Here is a 17,969-nt window from a genome sequence, read left to right on the forward strand (position 1 = left end):
GACGTACAAAACCCCAACCCGAAGGGAACTATGCGCACCAAAAATGTGGTTGCACGCAAAACATAATAATGTAAAGAATTCTGTCCCAGGGCCATATATATTAGCAAATATTTATATATAAACAAAAACGTTAAAGAAAATACTTACTAATAAGTCCACCAGCAAATAAGCAGAAGATAGCCTAACCAGTACTGAAACATATAAGGATAATATTGTAGATCCATAAAAAGAAAGGCAAAAGACAAGTTCCTGCGACGAATTACGGAAGGTTTATGATAAATTTCCCATGAGGTGAAAAAAAGAATCACAAACCACACCCCACACCATATACATCCCTTTGACAAGCACTGTACTCTAGTCTAAGGGAAACCTGGCCTCAATATTGACTGAAAACCCAATTTCTCTGCGGCAAAGTAAAGACTGAGGTATGCGTGAAGTAGGAGGGGTTTTATAGAGTTCTTGGGGTTTGGGAATCTTGGTCTTCTCCTAGTGGTAGGGAAGAGTAATGAGCAGGAGTAGTGGATTGTGGACTTTCACCACCTGTATGAAAGTAACTAATGTTAACTATGCTGCATACATATGTTTATAATAAATAAATGTGACCAATTATTTTTAATATTTTTAACAAATATACAAAATGTTTTTAAATGTCCCTAAAATTGTCTTTATAAGCCAGGGCAGAATTTGTCCCTAAGGATGATGAGCTAACAGAGTTTCCACAAAACCTTGTTTGCACAGTCTTTTTATCTTCTTTGTTAAAGGGACAGTTCACCCAAAACATTTCTCTTATTGTAATTGTTCCCAATTATCCATTTTACCTGCTGGAGTGTATTAAATTGTTAACAAGTAGCTCCTTTACCCCCATTTCGGCATTTGAAATAGCTGATTTAGCTTGTGGTTTCCCAACCTATACTGAAAGTTTTAAAGGACCAGTCAACAAAGTAGATTTGCATAATCAACAAATGCAAGATAACAAGACAATGCAATAGCACTTAGTCTGAACTTGAATAAGTAGTAGATTTTTTTCCTGACAATTTTAAAAGTTATGTCTTTTTCCACTCCCCTGTACCATGTGACAGCCATCAGTCATTCACAAATGAATACACGTACCATGTGACAGCCATCAGCCATTCACAAATGCATACACACTTATTCTTGCACATGCTCAGTAGGAGCTGGTGACTCAAAAAGTTTAAATATAAAAAGAATGTGCACATTTTGTTAATGGAAGTAAATTGGAAAGTTGTTTAAAATGGCATGCTCTATCTGAATAATGAAAGTTTAATTTTGATTGAGTGTCCCTTTAATACTGGAGTCTCAGCTATTGAATAGCCTAAGTAAACACAGCCAACAGAAGAAATGACACTCCCAGTGGGGTGCAGGATAGTTAAGTAATAACATGATAATTTTCCCTTGTTCTCTCTATGTATTGAGCTTTAGTTTTCTAGACAAATATAAGATAAGATAAGGAAGCAAGTGTGTGTTCACAAAGTGATAACATAATGAGATATGATATTACCTGAAGCTCAACCCATTGTAATCTATCAGCCAATAGAATGCGAGCTCAATCCTATTGGCTGATTGCATCAGCCAATAGGATTTTTTCTACCTTAATTCCAATTGGCTGATAGAATTCTATCAGCCAATCGGAATTCAAGGGACGCCATCTTGGATGACGTCATTTAAAGGAACCTTCATTCTTTAGTTGGACTTCTTTGGAAGAGGATGCTCCACGTTGGATGTCTTGAAGATGAAGCCGCTCCGCGCCGGATGGATGAAGATAGAAGATGCTGCCTGGATGAAGACTTCTGCCCATCTGGAGGACCTCTTCTGGCCGGCTTGGATGAAGACTTCTGCCCGTCTGGAGGACCACTTCACCCGGCTTCGTGGAGGACTTCGGCCCGGCTGGGTGAAGACTTCTCAAGGTAGTGTGATCTTCAAGGGGTTAGTGTAAGGTTTTATTAAGGGGGTATTGGGTGGGTTTTAGAGTAGGGTTGGGTGTGTGGGTGGTGGGTTTTAATGTTGGGGGGGTATTGTACTATTTTTTACAGGTAAAAGAGCTGATTACTTTGGGGCAATGCCCCCCCAAAAGGCCCTTTTAAGGGCTATTTGTAATTTAGTATAGGGTAGGGCTTTTATTATTTTGGGGGGCTTTTTTATTTTATTAGGGGGATTAGATTAGGTGTAATTAGTTTTAAAAAATTGTAAATATTTTATTATTTTCTGTAATTTAGTGTTTGTTTTATTCCGTACTTTAGATATTTTTTTCAAAATTGTATTTAATTGTATTTAGTTTAGGTAATTAATTTAATTATAGTGTAGTGTTAGGTGTAATTGTAACTTAGGTTACGATTTATTTTACAGGTAAATGTGATTTATTTCAACTAGGTAGCTATTAAATAGTTAATAACTATTTAATAACTATTGTACCTAGTTAAAATAAATACAAAGTTGCCTGTAAATTTAAAAACAATCCTAAGCTAGCTACAATGTAACTATTAGTTATATTGTAGCTATCTTAGGGTTTATTTTATAGGTAAGTATTTAGTTTTAAATAGGAATAATTTAGTTAATGATTGTTATTTTATTTCAATTTATTTAAATTATATTTAAGTTAGGGGGGTGTTAGGGTTAGGGTTAGACTTAGGTTTAGGGGTTAATACTTTTATTATAGTGGGTGCGGCAGATTAGGGGTTAATAAGTGTAAGTAGGTGGCACATAGTGCAGAATTATATAACATTATTTAGGTGCTATAGCCATAAAATCATTTTTTACCTTTTAAAATGTAAAAATGTCAGCGCTTTTACAGACCCGCTCTCTGCTCTCTGCTGAGCGGGTCTGTAATATTCAGTCAGCGCATCGGGCCAGCTGTATAGTCACAGCCCGGCCCGATCGCGCCATAAGACTAAGTGCAGCTCGCTCCTGTCACAAAGGTTTACTGTCCCTTTAATACATTTCTAAGAAATTATAAGGCTAAATATAATCCAGCCCTGGGGGAAAAGGAAATTGATGCATAGTAATTTATAGAACTGCTTGTCACTGGGTTTTATAAAAAAATGTCTTCTAGCTGATTGCAGAGCACTGTGCCCATCCCTTTCCCCACATACTAAGGAATCTGTGAGACATCAGAGCAGCGTGGGCAAACACAAGGTTTCCCTACCTGCATTGTCGTCACCAGGATGTCATACTGTGAAGGCACATAGAAGGTTGCAATAGATTGCATAGCAATGCACAGAGGAAGTCCTGGGAAATCTGCTGAACAGCACAAAGTATTACAAAATTAGGAATACACATTTTTTTATATACAGGTGTATCATTTATTTCACAAATTACAATGTCGCTGAGGGAAATGAAGTCAAGGTGACCACAAGTTAACAACCTTTAAGTGCACCATCAACACTGGCCAAATATGCACCGCAACACAGGTTGCCATTCCAAGCCATTAATTGATTCTATGACATCCAAATTTGTATCAAACTCAAATGCTCAAACTAGTTAAGCCATTTGAAACACAAATATTACATAAGAGGGAATGTGATTTTCTTAAACATAAATGGACAGTCTACATAGACATCTAAATAGATAATGCCTTTACTACTCTTTGCCCAGCTTTGCACAGCCATCATTGTTATATGAATATACTTTATAACATTTAAACCTCTAAATTTCTGCCTGTTTCTAAGCCACTACAGAAAGCCTTTTATCACAGGCTTTTTTATTAGCTTTTCACAACAGGAGACTGCTAGTTCATGTGGGCCATATAGATAGCATTGTGTTCATGCCCAAGGAGTTATTTAAGAGTTAGCACACCGCAGTACTAAATGCAAGTCAATAGATAATAATTAAAAAGTTATGTGATCAGGGGGCTGTCAGAAGATGCTTAGGCACAAGGTAATCACAGAGGTAAAAAGTATATTAATATAACTGTTGGGGGGCGGAGCCGGCTGCTGACATGAGAGCAGCATAACACCGGAGCTCCACCACTAAAGCCCTATATCTAGCCATTTATCCTGGCCATCCTGCCTCCAAACACCCCTAAAGAACCCCAAACCAGCTCCTCTATCACCTAACAACTTTGCAAGCAAAGATTGGGCGAAAATCGTCCACTTTTCAATCCGGCCCATTTCAGTCCAACCCAGACCCTCCAGGCCGTAATGGCAGCCGCAACTACCACCAGCATGATCTAAGGGCACCCCAGCCATCAGACTACACAGTCAGGAGCCCCAACCTGCAATCCAGAAGCCCAGGGACTCTAAAAACTATCCGGTTGCGAACCGGAGGAAGTGCACTCAGACCCAGATACCAACTGCAAATTTAGCCCCCGGCTTGGGCCTACAACGGACCAGAGGGGGTAAGCTATCTGTGTCTACACCCTTACACATTGTGCACACATAGCACCAAAGCTATCAGCTTACCCTGCTTCTCCTCAGCCGGGTGAGGGTTATAACAGGGCAAAGTAGCCATAGCTCCTATCAACTACCAGCTCCCAGCTCTGGGGATATTGGAGGCCTACAAAATATAACTTTACTGATTTTATCTACCTCAAATCCACTCCCTGAATAGAAAGGAGGGATAGTCAGTATCCTAATAAATGTGATCTCTGCTCATTGTTATACAGACTATCAGTATACTCAGAAAATCAAAAGCTGCTTCTTTTACTTGTAACTGCCTTGGAGTTTTCAATCAATACTTTACTGATACTAGAAGCCCTTACATTTCAGTCAGCTATACATATTTATAACTTAACATGACAACCAGACGTACCTTAAAACAAGATAAGCTGGTGAAACCTGCGACAGGCAAACTCCTAACAATGTCCTCATTCCTACAATGTTCAGACACAACAGATGTGTCTCCTACCAATCAAAGGCAAAAAGAGAAACTTGCAGCAAATGATACTCAGGACCCGCAACACTGCAGACCCCAAATAGCAGACTCACAGCTACCAGCAACACTCTTGCATAGCAGACATAGTGCAGTCATGTATCAGAGAGGAATTGGCTGAGATGAGACAGGCTATACATACCCTGGGCTTTCAGGTGGAAACCTTGGAAGGTAATCAGGACACTATGAAAGAGGATATTCAACACCTCACAGAACAGGTCAACCTCACAGCAACAAACCATCGTGTCACTCCAGGAAACTTAGATGACTTGGAGAACCGCAGCAGGCGCAAAAATATGCGCATTAGAGGCGTTCCTGAGTCTGTGTTACCAAGGGATTTTCCAGTCTACCTTCAAGCTTTGTTTCAACATCTAAAGGACCCCACTTTCACAGCGGAGATCCCCTGGGTTAGAGCACACAGGACTTTAAGACCTAAACCCCCGGACTCAGCGCCACCCAGAGACATAGTAATTCGCTTTAAGAATTTCCAGGAAAAGGAGATGCTTTTATCTCAATCTAAGAAGAATCAACCTGTGCGATTTAGAGGGAATGTTCTACAATTCTTTCAAGACCTTTCAACACAGCAAAGGCAAAGGAGGAAAAGGAGGAAAGAATTTGCCCCAATCACCACCTTGTTACGGAATAAAAAGATTCCATATTCCTGCGGATTCCCGACGCACATCTGGACCTTCAGGAACAACTCTCGCTACATTTGTAGGACTCCGGAGGATATCCCAAACTTTTGCTCCACACTGGACCTAGACCCCCCACTTCTGGGTCCTCCTCCCTTGTCCACACCTTATCCTCCCCACCCAAGAGACAAAACCCACTAGCCAATTCATGGCACATCGTCTCACAAAAGAAGAACAAACCAGCCAAACTGCTTCCAGTCCCGCTTCTTCGACCCACTCTACCTAACAACTTCCTTGATTGTGCAAAGACTCTGAACACTGTACGGACATGTAACTGAAGTTCCCCGTAAGATTGGGCAAGTAAATGTACCATGTGTTTGTAACCCCTTGAAATCTTACAGGTATCTATATTTACACCCCTGTACAATTACTCCCGCTCTTCCAATCTCCCTTTCCTTCCCTGTTTTAGCCCTCCCATTCCTCAACACCCCATACCCTCTATCCCCCTACCCCTCCTGTTCTTAATTCCCTTTGGCCAGGGTATTCTGCTCTACCAAAACCAATAGATCCACATACCATAGGGCTAGTAGTGGTCTTACCCCCTAACCACTCTAACTTATGCCCTATAATAGGAAGAGAGTTTTTTCTCCTTTTGTTTAACTTGTTGGTAATTTCATGTTTTGTATTGTTGTTAATATTTTATTGTTTCCCATTACTTTTTTATTACCACAATGTTTGCTAAATGTATTGTTCTCATTTGCAGGAACCTATTTACACTTACACACACACTGCATTACTGTAATGTTCCCCCTCCTTAATTACCAGATATCACCTCACCTTCCCTGCAACAATAATGGCTAACGGCACCAAAGAAGCAGTACAGAAGTTAACCCTTCTTTCCCAAAATGCTAGAGGTCTGAATTCACCCTATAAAAGAACGAAAGCTCTGCTAGATCTATCTAAAAGACAAGTGGATATACTGTTTCTCCAAGAGACACACTTTAAACGTAACAAAGAGCCCAAATATTTCGGCAAGACTTTCACCACTCATTACCATAGTTCCAACCGTTCTAAGAGGGGCGGAGTTAGCATCCTTATCAATAAATCAACCCCTTTCACACTTATACAATCCGCTAAAGACTCTGAAGGCAGATATTTGGGCCTGGTAGGCTTACTCTATAGCAGACCTATAACACTAATAATCATATATGCCCCAAACTCCAACCAAACTGCATTCTTTAAAAATATCCTTAACAAAATTACAGACATCACTAAAAACATAAAAAAAAATTACAAATACTCTTTGGAGAGGAATGAGAAATCTCAACCTGTATGACACTTGGCGTCTTATACACCATGAAACACGTGATTATACCTTTTTCTCCCATCCCAATAAATCTCACAGCCGCCTTGATTATATACTCAATCAAGCAGCACTGGCCCTAGTTAACAGGTGTTACATATCCCCCACATCATGGTCGGACCATTCTGCTGTAAAACTCTAACTATCTTGGTATAATACACCCTCAACACCATACCAATGGAGACTTGATGAAACCTTTTTAAATAACCCGGATACAGTTACACAACTTAGCAAAATTATAGCAGAATATTTCACTCTTAATATGAACTGTTTTGACAGCAAATACACTTTATTGGGGGCACACAAATGTGTGCTCAGAGGAGAGCTGATTAAGCTTAAAGCCCAGCTTTTAAAAGCACACAGACAGTCCTACAAAAACTTGTCAGACTCATTTGCTAGATTAGACCTTGCCCATAAGCTATCAACAACTGACCCCCTCATAATAAATTACATCAGGCAAGACTTGCGCTTTATAGCTTTTTACAAATTGAATACCAAACATTACGCATAAAAACAAAGAGTATGTTTTATTATGAAAGTAGCAGATAAGGCAAACTATTGGTTAGAGCACTGAAAAAGAAAAAAATAAAGTCACACATACACAAAATCCATCAACCCAAATCCTCACTCTTAAAACTACTAAGGATATCCTTCAATCTTTCCATGACTACTATTCTGCTCTTTATAATCTCCATATGGACACGTCAACACCACTAACACCCCTGTCCATGTCTGACTACGTTTCTAATGCACATATACCCACAATTTCATCCGACCAGTTTAAAGAACTTAACAAACCTATCTCCCATAATGAAATGCTTGCAGCCATTAAAGGGACACTCAATCAAAATTAAACTTTCATTATTCAGATAGAGCATGCAATTTTAAACAACTTTTTAATTTACTTCCATTAACAAAATGTGCACAGTCTTTTTATATTTCAACTTTTTGAGTCACCAGCTCCTACTAAGCATGTGCAAGAATAAGTGTGTATGCATTTGTGAATGGCTGATGGCTGTCACATGGTACATGTATGCATTTGTGAATGGCTGATGGCTGTCACATGGTACAGGGGGAGTGGAAAACACAATTTATGCTTACCTGATAAATTTATTTCTCTTGTGGTGTATCCAGTCCACGGATCATCCATTACTTGTGGGATATTCTCATTCCCAACAGGAAGTTGCAAGAGGACACCCACAGCAGAGCTGTAATATAGCTCCTCCCCTAACTGTCATAGCCAGTCATTCGACCGAAAACAAGCCGAGAAAGGAGGAACCATAGGGTGTAGTGGTTACTGTAGTTTAAATTTAAAAATTACCTGCCTTAAAATGACAGGGCGGGCCGTGGACTGGATACACCACAAGAGAAATAAATTTATCAGGTAAGCATAAATTGTGTTTTCTCTTGTAAGGTGTATCCAGTCCACGGATCATCCATTACTTGTGGGATACCAATACCAAAGCTAAAGTACACGGATGAAGGGAGGGACAAGGCAGGAACTTAAATGGAAGGAACCACTGCCTGTAAAACCTTTCTCCCAAATATAGCCTCCGAAGAAGCAAAAGTATCAAATTTGTAAAATTTTGAAAAAGTATGAAGCGAAGACCAAGTTGCCGCCTTGCAAATCTGTTCAACAGAAGCCTCATTTTTAAAGGCCCAAGTGGAAGCCACAGTTCTAGTGGAATGAGCTGTAATCCTTTCAGGAGGCTGCTGTCCAGCAGTCTCATAGGCTAAGCGGATTAAGCTTCTTAGCCAAAAAGAAAAAGAGGTTGCCAAAGCCTTTTGACCTCTCCTCTGTCCAGAGTAGACAACAAACAAAGCAGATGTTTGACGAAAATCTTTAGTAGCTTGTAAGTAAAACTTTAAAGCACAGACCACGTCCAGATTGTGTAACACAAGGATGGAACCACAATCTCTTGATTGATATTCTTGTTAGATACCACCTTAGGTAAGAACCCAGGTTTGGTACGCAGGACTACCTTATCCGTATGAAAAATCAGATAAGGAGAATCACATTGTAAGGCAGATAGCTCAGAGACTCTACGAGCCGAGGAAATAGCTACCAAAAAAAAAAAAAAGAACTTTCCAAGATAAAAGTTTGATATCTATGGAATGAAGAGGTTCAAACGGAACTCCTTGAAGAACCAAGTTTAAGCTCCATGGTGGAGCAACAGGTTTAAACACAGGCTTGATTCAAACTAAAGCCTGACAAAATGCCTGAACGTCTGGAACATCTGCCAGACGCTTAACTAGCTGACAATCCTTTATCCAAACCTTCTTGGAGAAAAGATAAAATCCTAGGAATCCTGACCTTACTCCATGAGTAACCCTTGGATTCACACCAATAAAGATATCTACGCCATACCTTATGGTAAATTTTCCTGGTGACAGGCTTTCGTGCCTGTATTAAGGTATCAATAACTGACTCGGAGAAGCCACGCTTTGATAAAATCAAGCATTCAATCTCCAGGCAGTCAGCTTCAGAGAAATTAGATTTGGATGGTTGAAAGGACCCTGAAGTAGAAGGTCCTGTCTCAGAGGCAGAGACCATGGTGGAAAGGATGACATGTCCACTAGATCTGCATACTAGGTCCTGCGTGGCCACGCAGGTGCTATCAGAATCACCGATGCTCTCTCCTGCTTGATCTTGGCAATCAGTCGAGGGAGCAGAGGAAACGGTGGAAACACATAAGCCAGGTTGAAAGACCAGGGCGCTGCGAGACGCCATGAGATCCAGTTCTGGTTTGCCCCAACGGAGAATCAGTTGTGCAAATACATCCGGATGGAGTTCCCACTCTCCCGGATGAAAAGTCTGACGACTTAGAAAATCTGCCCCCCCAGTGCTCTACACCTGGGATATGGATAGCTGATAGGTGGCAAGAGTGAATCTCTGCCCAGTGAATTATTTTTGAAACTTCTAACATCTCTAGGGAACTTCATGTTCCCCCTCGATGGTTTATGTAAGCTACAGTCGTGATGTTGACCGACTGAAATCTGATGTACCTCAGAGTTGCTAACTGAGGCCAAACCTGAAGAGCCTTGAATATCGCTCTTAGTTCCAGAATATTTATTGGAAGGAGAGACTCCTCCTGAGTCCACGATCCCTGAGCCTTCAGGGAGTTCCAGACTGCACCCCAACCTAGAAGGCTGGCATTTGTTGTTACAATAGTCCAATCTGGCCTGCGAAGGTCATACCTTTGGACAGATGGACCCGAGATAGCCACCAGGGAAGAGGATCCCTGGTCTCTTGGTCCAGATTCAGTTGAGGGGCCAAATCTGTGTAATCCCCGCTCCACTGACTGAGCCTGCATAGTTGCAGCGGTCTGAGATGTAAGCGTGCAAACGGCACTATGTCCATTGCCGCTACCATTAAGCCGATTACTTCCATACACTGAGCCACCAAAGGGCGCGGAATTGAATGAAGAACCCGACAGGAATTTAGAAGCTTTGATAACCTGGACTCCGTCAAGGTAAATTTTCATTTCTACAGAATCTATCAGAGTCCCTAGAAAGGAAACTCTTGTAAGTGGGGATAGAGAACACTTTTCCTCGTTCACTTTCCACCCATGCAACCTCAGAAATGCCAGTACTACGTCCGTATGAGACCTGGCAATTTGGAAGTTTGACGCCTGTATCAGGATGTCGTCTAAATAAGGGGCTACTGCTATGCCCTGCGGCCTTAGGACCGCCAAAAGCGACCCTAGAACCTTTGTAAAGATTCTTGGGGCTGTAGCTAATCCAAAGGGAAGAGCTACAACTGGTAATGCCTGTCTTGAAAGGCAAACCTGAGAAACCGATGATGATCTTTGTGTATCGGAATGTGAAGATAAGCATCCTGTAGATCCACTGTAGTCATATATTGACCCTCCTGGATCAGTGGTAGGATGGTACGAATAGTTTCCATCTTGAACGACGGAACTTTGAGGAATTTGTTTAAGATCTTTAGATCCAAAATCGGTCTGAAGGTTCCCTCTTTTTTGGGAACCACAAACAGATTTGAGTAAAAACCCTGTTCCTGTTCCTCCTTTGGAACTGGATGGATCACTCCCATAACTAGGAGGTCTCGTACACAGTGTAAGAATGCCTCACTCTTTATCTGGTTTGCAGATAATTGTGAAAGGTGAAATCTCCCTTTTGGGGGGGAAGCTTTGAAGTCCAGAAGATATCCCTGGGATATAATTTCCAGCGCCCATGGATCCTGAACATCTCTTGCCCACGCCTGGGCGAAGAGTGAAAGTCTGCCCCCTACTAGATCCGTTACCGGATAGGGGGTCGTTCCTTCATGCTGTCTTAGAGGCAGCAGCAGGCTTTTTGACCTGCTTACCTTTTTTCTAGGTCTGGATTGGTCTCCAGACCGTCTTGGATTGAGCAAAAGTTCCCTCTTGTTTATTATTAGAAGAAGTTGATGCCGCACCTGCCTTGAAGTTTCAAAAGGCACGAAAATTAGACTGTTTGGCCCTAGATTTGGACCTGTCCTGAGGAAGGGCACAACCTTTTCCTCCCGTGATATCAGCAATAATCTCCTTCAAACCAGGCCCGAATAGGGTCTGCCCCTTGAAGGGAATGTTAAGTAGCTTAGATTTTAAAGTCACGTCAGCTGACCATGATTTAAGCCATAGCGCTCTGTGCGCCTGTATAGCAAAACCAGAATTCTTAGCCGTTAGTTTATTCAAATGAACAATGGCATCAGAAATAAAATAATTGGCTAGCTTAAGTGCTCTAAGTTTGCCAAGTATGTCATCCAATGGAGTCTCTACCTGTAAAGCCTCTTCCAGAGACTCAAACCAGTACGCCGCAGCAGCAGTGACAGGGGCAATGCATGCAATGGGCTGTAGGATAAAACCTTGTTGAATAAATATTTTCTTAAGGTAACCTTCTAATTTTTTATCCATTGGCTCTAAAAAAGCACAACTGTCCTCGACAGGGATAGTAGTACTCTTTGCTAGAGTAGAAACTGCTCCCTCCACCTTAGGGACTGTCTGCCATAAGTCCCGTGTGGTGGCGTCTATTGGAAAACATTTTTCTAAAAATAGGAGGGGAAGAGAACAGCACACCTGGTCTATCCCATTCCTTATTAATAATTTCTGTAAACCTTTTAGGTATTGGAAAAACATCAGTACACACCGGCACTGCAAAGCATTTATCCAGTCTACAAAATTTCTCTGGCACTGCAATGGTATCACAGTCATTCAGAGCAGCTAAAACCTCCCTAAGTAACACGCTGAGGTGTTCAAGCTTAAATAGAAATATTAGAATCAGGTATCTTTCCTGAGTCATTAACATCACCCACTGACTGAAGCTCTCCTTCCTCAGCTTCTGCATATTGTGAGGCAGTATCAGACATGGTTCTTAAAGCGTCAGTATGCTCTGCATTTTGTCTCACCCCAGAGCTATCTCGCTAACCTCTAAGTTCAGGTAGTCTGGCTAATACCGCTGACAGTGTATTATCCATGACTGCCGCCATGTCTTGTAAAGTAAACACTATGGGCGCCCTAGATGTACTTGGCGCCATTTGAGCGTGAGTCCCTTGGGCGGGAGTCAAAGGGTCTGACACGTGGGGAGAGTTAGTCGGCATAACCTTCCCCTCGTCAGATTCCTCTGGTGATAATTTTTTTAAAAACAGAATATGATCTTTATTGCATAAAATGAAATCAGTACATTTGGTACACATTCTAAGTGGGGGTTCCACCATGGCTTTTAAACATAATGAACAAGGAGTTTCTTCTATGTCAGACATGTTTATACAGACTAGCAATGAGACTAGCAAGCTTGGAAAACACTTTAAATCAAGTTAACAAGCAAATATAAAAAATGGTACTGTGCCTTTAAGAGAAACAAATTTTGTCAGAATTTGAAAAACAGTGAAAAAATGCAGTAAATCAAACGAAATTTTTACAGTGTATGTAATAGGCTAGCAGAGCATTGCATCCACTTGCAAATGGATGATTAACCCCTTAGTTCAAAAAACGGATCAAAAAACCGAAATAGAAGTTTTTTTTAACAGTCACAACCAACTGCCACAGCAAGCTGTGGTCCTACCTTCCCCAATAAACGACTTTGGAAAGCCTTTGAGCCCTTTAGAGATGTCCTATAGCATTCAGAGGGCCTTTGAGGGAAGCTGGATGTCACAGTTTGTAATTTTAACTGCACCAACTATATACTATATATACTATAACAGTGGAAAGCCTCAGTACAAATGTTTCTAGTCAAAATTTAAGCCAGCCATGTGGAAAAAACTAGGCCCCAATAAAGTTTTATCACCAATGCATATATAAAAACGATTAAACATGCCAGCAAACGTTTATATTGCAATATCATAAGGGTATTACCCCTGGGAGTAAGCATGATACCAGTCGCTATTAAATCACTGTATTCAGGCTTAACTTACATTAATCCGGTATCAGCAGCATTTTCTAGTGTTTTCCATCTCTAGAAAAAATTATAACTGCACATACCTGATAGCAGAATAAACTGCACGCCATTCTCTCGCTGAAGTTACCTCATCTGTGTAATCCCCTCAGACATATGTGAGAACAGCAATGGATCTTAGTTACAACCTGCTAAGATCATAGAAACCTCAGGCAGATTCTTCTTCTATTTACTGCCTGAGATAAAATAGCACAACTCCGGTACTATTTAAAAATAACAAACTTTTGATTGAAGAAAATAAACTAACTATATTTAACCACTCTCTCCTACAACATCCTAGCTTGTTGAGAGTTGCAAAAGAATGACTGGCTATGACAGTTAGGGGAGGAGCTATATAACAGCTCTGCTGTGGGTGTCCTCTTGCAACTTCCTGTTGGGAATGAGAATATCCCACAAGTAATCGATGATCCGTGGACTGGATACACCTTACAAGAGAAAAAGACATAACTTATAAAATTGTCAGAAAAAAAATCTACTACTCATTTGAAGTTCAGACCAAGTGCTATTGCATTGTCTTGTTATCTTGCATTTGTTGATTATGCAAATCTACAGTGTTGACTGGTCCTTTAAATCACTAAATAACAGGAAAAGCCTGGTCCCTGACTGACTATCAGGCAAGTACTACCATACATTCTCATCAATACTTGCACCGCATCTCACACACCTTTTTAATGAATCAAACTATCCCTATCGTGGGTGGGCAGGATCAATGCTGTTAAAATGATTCTTCTTCCTAAACTATTGTATCTTTTCCAGACCATCCCCATTCCTCTACCATCACCACTAATACACAATCTACAAAAACTAATCACAAAATATATCTGGCAACATAAACGTCCCTGAATCGCAAATGCAAAACTCTACCGCCCAAAAGACTTAGGAGGCTTGGGGACCCCAAACCTGCAACAGTACAGATTGGCTACCTTCCTTACCAGAATTATCAACTGGTGCAATATATGGTTCATATCACAAAGAGTGGGTTCTTTTAGAACACCATTTGTCCAACACTGACCATCTCGGGAGTAAGTATTGGCTATCCCCGAAATTGAGGAACTTATCGACTCATCTTCCGTCAATAATTGCTGAAACTTTTCACTTATGGGATACATTAATCAAAAAGCATGGTTATATATCCACAATACCCTCCCCCCTGACCCCAATCTTAGAAATCTTAGACTTCCCCTTCCAGCACCCAGGGCAAGCAATAACACTACCTCATATAACCAAATATATCCCTTGCCAAATCCTCATAGATAACGGTAAACCCAAACCTCAAATCGAGATTATCCCCCACTTAGGTCCCGCGTATGAAAACTGGTTTCGTTACACTCAGATGTCAGATTTCCTCATGAGAAACCAGCACAAAACCCAACTCGCGCGCAACTTAAGTAATTTCGAAAGTATTTGTCTCCGGGACACTTTAAATAGAGGTCTCCTATCAACCTCAAATCAACTACTCATGCACCCATACACTACCTCACTTCCTTCCTATGTAGACAAGTGGGAAAAAGAGATTGGCACACACCAGACTCAAAAAACATGGCAACACATCTTCTCCTCCATGACCAAATCCTCATCTTCTATATACACACTAGAAATGAATGTCAAATTTTTATGCAGATGGTATTACACACCGCCCCGTCTGCACACAATCTTCCCCTTGTCCTCCCCAACTGCTGGAGAGGTTGTGATATGGAAGGCACCCCCACTCATATTTGGTGGACTTGCCACATCGCTCAATCCTACTGGTTGATGGTCAAGGCCGAAATAGAAAAGACACTTTCAATTACTCTAGACCTAAACATCTGTTTTTTCCCTTTCAACAAATTCACTAAGATTAAATGTAAATTGAGACTCACATTACTGACCATTATGGTCAACTCAGCAAAAAAACGTATCCCGAAAAATTGGAAGTCACCGCTCCTCCCATCCGTTAATACATGGAGGGAGATAACCTCTCAATCTCTCCAACTGGAAAAGTACCACTACACACACAGTAAACGTAAAAATGACTATCATTCCATCTGCTTCCTTTGGGAAGAATATTTGAATCAAGTATCACAAGCAACATGACCACACTTCACCTCCCTCAGGACCCCCCTTATACCCACAAACACTTCAAATGCATATACAACTCCTTAGCCACTGGTTCATTAGCTTGCAAATCTGATAGCATTAGACATGCTTGGAGTAAGTTAATCGGAGGATTTCCTTACTTGTTATTGCCCATTATACATTTCAACTCCTCTATAGCTGACACTTTTATGCCTTCCTATGAGAACAATATCACACAATGTTTATCTTATGTTGTTTTTGTTCTTTGTATTTAATTGTCATGCACAGTTCCATAACAAACAACTTTGTAATGTGACTTTCCCCTACTGATTTCCTCTTTTGTATGATTTCAGTAACCAAAAAAATAAATAAATATATAACTGTTGGTTGTGCAAAACTGGGGAATGGATAATAAAGGGATTATCTATCTTTTAAAACAATAAACATTCTATTGTAGGCTGTCCCTTTAAAGGGACATTAAAAATTTAATACATTTGATAAGCATAGTATTGAGGTTATTCCCCTCCTCCCTATAGTCATGGGTGCCGCCATGTTGAAATCTAGCTTTCACTGCATTTCAGTACTAACATGTTTGCACATGTGCAGTAACTCTTCTCCATTTGCCAGCAGTGTAACCTAGGTTACAAAATGGCAGCACCCATGGTTAGAAGGAGATGCATGATATGTATTTAGTGTTTAGAGTCCATTTAATTTTATTGGGCAAACATGAAGAAGTATTAAAAAATGCTTGTATCAGGTGTTTCACTGGTGATTCTGCACACCTACACTGAAATTATATATATATATACAGTATATATAGGATACACAAAAGGAAGAAACGAGGAACCGGGAACTTGATGCCAAGTGGTTTATTGAATACACAAGGTGAGTAGCACTGTCACAGGTGTGCAAGGGGTGCTAGATCTATATATATGTGAGTGTATATATATACATCCACACACAATCTTAAATTAAAATAAAGAATCTCATAGATTTATTATTGCTGCTAACTGCTTAATGTATCTGAATCCAAGTTTGTTTACTTAATAGAAATATATGTATGTATAATAAATTCATATCAGACAGTTTATAAAAATATATATATATATATATATATATATATATATATATATATATATATATATATATATTTAAAAAAAAAAAAAGACTGATCACTTTAAGCAATCACAAAAACACATTGAGCTGGTTGCCTTTTCCGATGATGTATACACAGCTCAAAATTGTGATTTAAAATATATTTTTTAACTTTTAACGCAGAAAACTTCAATTTGTAATTTGTTTGCAAATTAATCTAGAAATAGCAAAAAATGCACATCTAGCAGAAGTAAAGTATAAACACTGCTTGATCAAAGTATTTCTAATGGATTGGAATAGTGTTGTGACCTTCTAATAACACAAATTATTGGCAGTGTTTAGACAGTAAAAACTCACTATGCAATAACCAGGTTTTTTACCACTGTTTTAAATTTGAGAAACGGTGTAAACCGCTTCATTTGTATTTGCAGTGACATTTCTAGAAAAAAAATACACACATTTTATGTAATTGGAACCTTATACAGACTCACTTTCTGTCCTTTAGGGAACAACCTTATATCTGTGCTTATTTTACAATTGTTGTATCTTATCTCTAATACAGTAAACTTGTGCATCAATAAATATTCTTTCTTTCTGATTACCATCTGTTGCCATAACAGAGAAATAATACATAAAGAAAAGTTACCTGCCTTTTTTCAGCTGTCACAAAGCAAGGAAAATCAACATCAGCTTAAACGAACTGAGTGATGACTAAAAGCTACGTAAGAGATGTGAACAAATAACTTGCACTGCCTTGAAATGTATTTATTAATTATGCATAAAGCACTGGTATAATAGCAATACCCGGAGGAGTACATTTCCTGCTACCTAAGTAAATGTATTTACATCACACATATAGGGAGTTTGTAGATTGAAAGTGACATAAATCACCAGCTATTTGCTGCACAAGTTTTCTTCCTTCTGGTAACCATCCAAGTTGCATGATTAAAGGGACACTAAACCCAATTTTTTTTTCTTTCATGATTCACATAGAGCATGCAATTTTAAGCAACTTTCTGATTTTCTCCTATTATCAATTTTTCTTCATTTTCTTGCTATCTTTATTTAAAAAGCAGGAATGTCATGCATAGGAGCCGGCCCATTTTTGGTTGAGAACCTGGGTTATGCTTGCTTATTGGTGGTTAAATGTAAGCCTCCAATAAGCAAGTGCTATCCATGGTGCTGAACCTAAAATGGGCTGGCTGCTAAGATTTACATTCCTGCTTTTAAAATAAAGATAGCAAGAGAACAAAGAGAAATTGATAATAGGAGTAAATTAGAAAGTTGCTTAAAATGTCATGCTCTATTTGAATCATGAAAAAAAGAGCAATTGAATTACATATTTTTTATATGTATCAGAAATTCATCACTACACTGCTGAAGATATCTATACAAAATAAATGATTTAAAAACTGTCATTTTGTTTGCAAAATCAAAATGCATGTTTTGCAGTTTGTGGGCATACCCCTTGAAAAAGCCCACTGAGTGTTGTTTATCTTATCTCCTTT

General features: G+C 39.7%; 1 protein-coding gene across 3 annotated transcripts in view; it reads right to left on the bottom strand.

Annotated features, from left to right (window-relative positions):
• The window catches only part of PIP5K1B (phosphatidylinositol-4-phosphate 5-kinase type 1 beta), a 387,289-nt gene that overhangs the window by 304,825 nt on the left and 64,495 nt on the right, over window positions 1-17,969 (bottom strand). The window contains exon 1 of one of the 3 annotated variants that reach the window (XM_053702528.1): window positions 148-273. The exons of the other annotated variants lie outside the window; for them this stretch is intronic. The gene's annotated coding sequence lies outside the window, so the exon portion shown is untranslated. Of the gene's footprint in view, window positions 1-147; window positions 274-17,969 lie in introns of those variants that run through there. 3 annotated transcript variants of the gene reach the window in all.

The sequence above is a fragment of the Bombina bombina genome, chromosome 2 (assembly GCF_027579735.1).
Source record: "Bombina bombina isolate aBomBom1 chromosome 2, aBomBom1.pri, whole genome shotgun sequence".
NCBI lineage: Eukaryota > Metazoa > Chordata > Amphibia > Anura > Bombinatoridae > Bombina > Bombina bombina.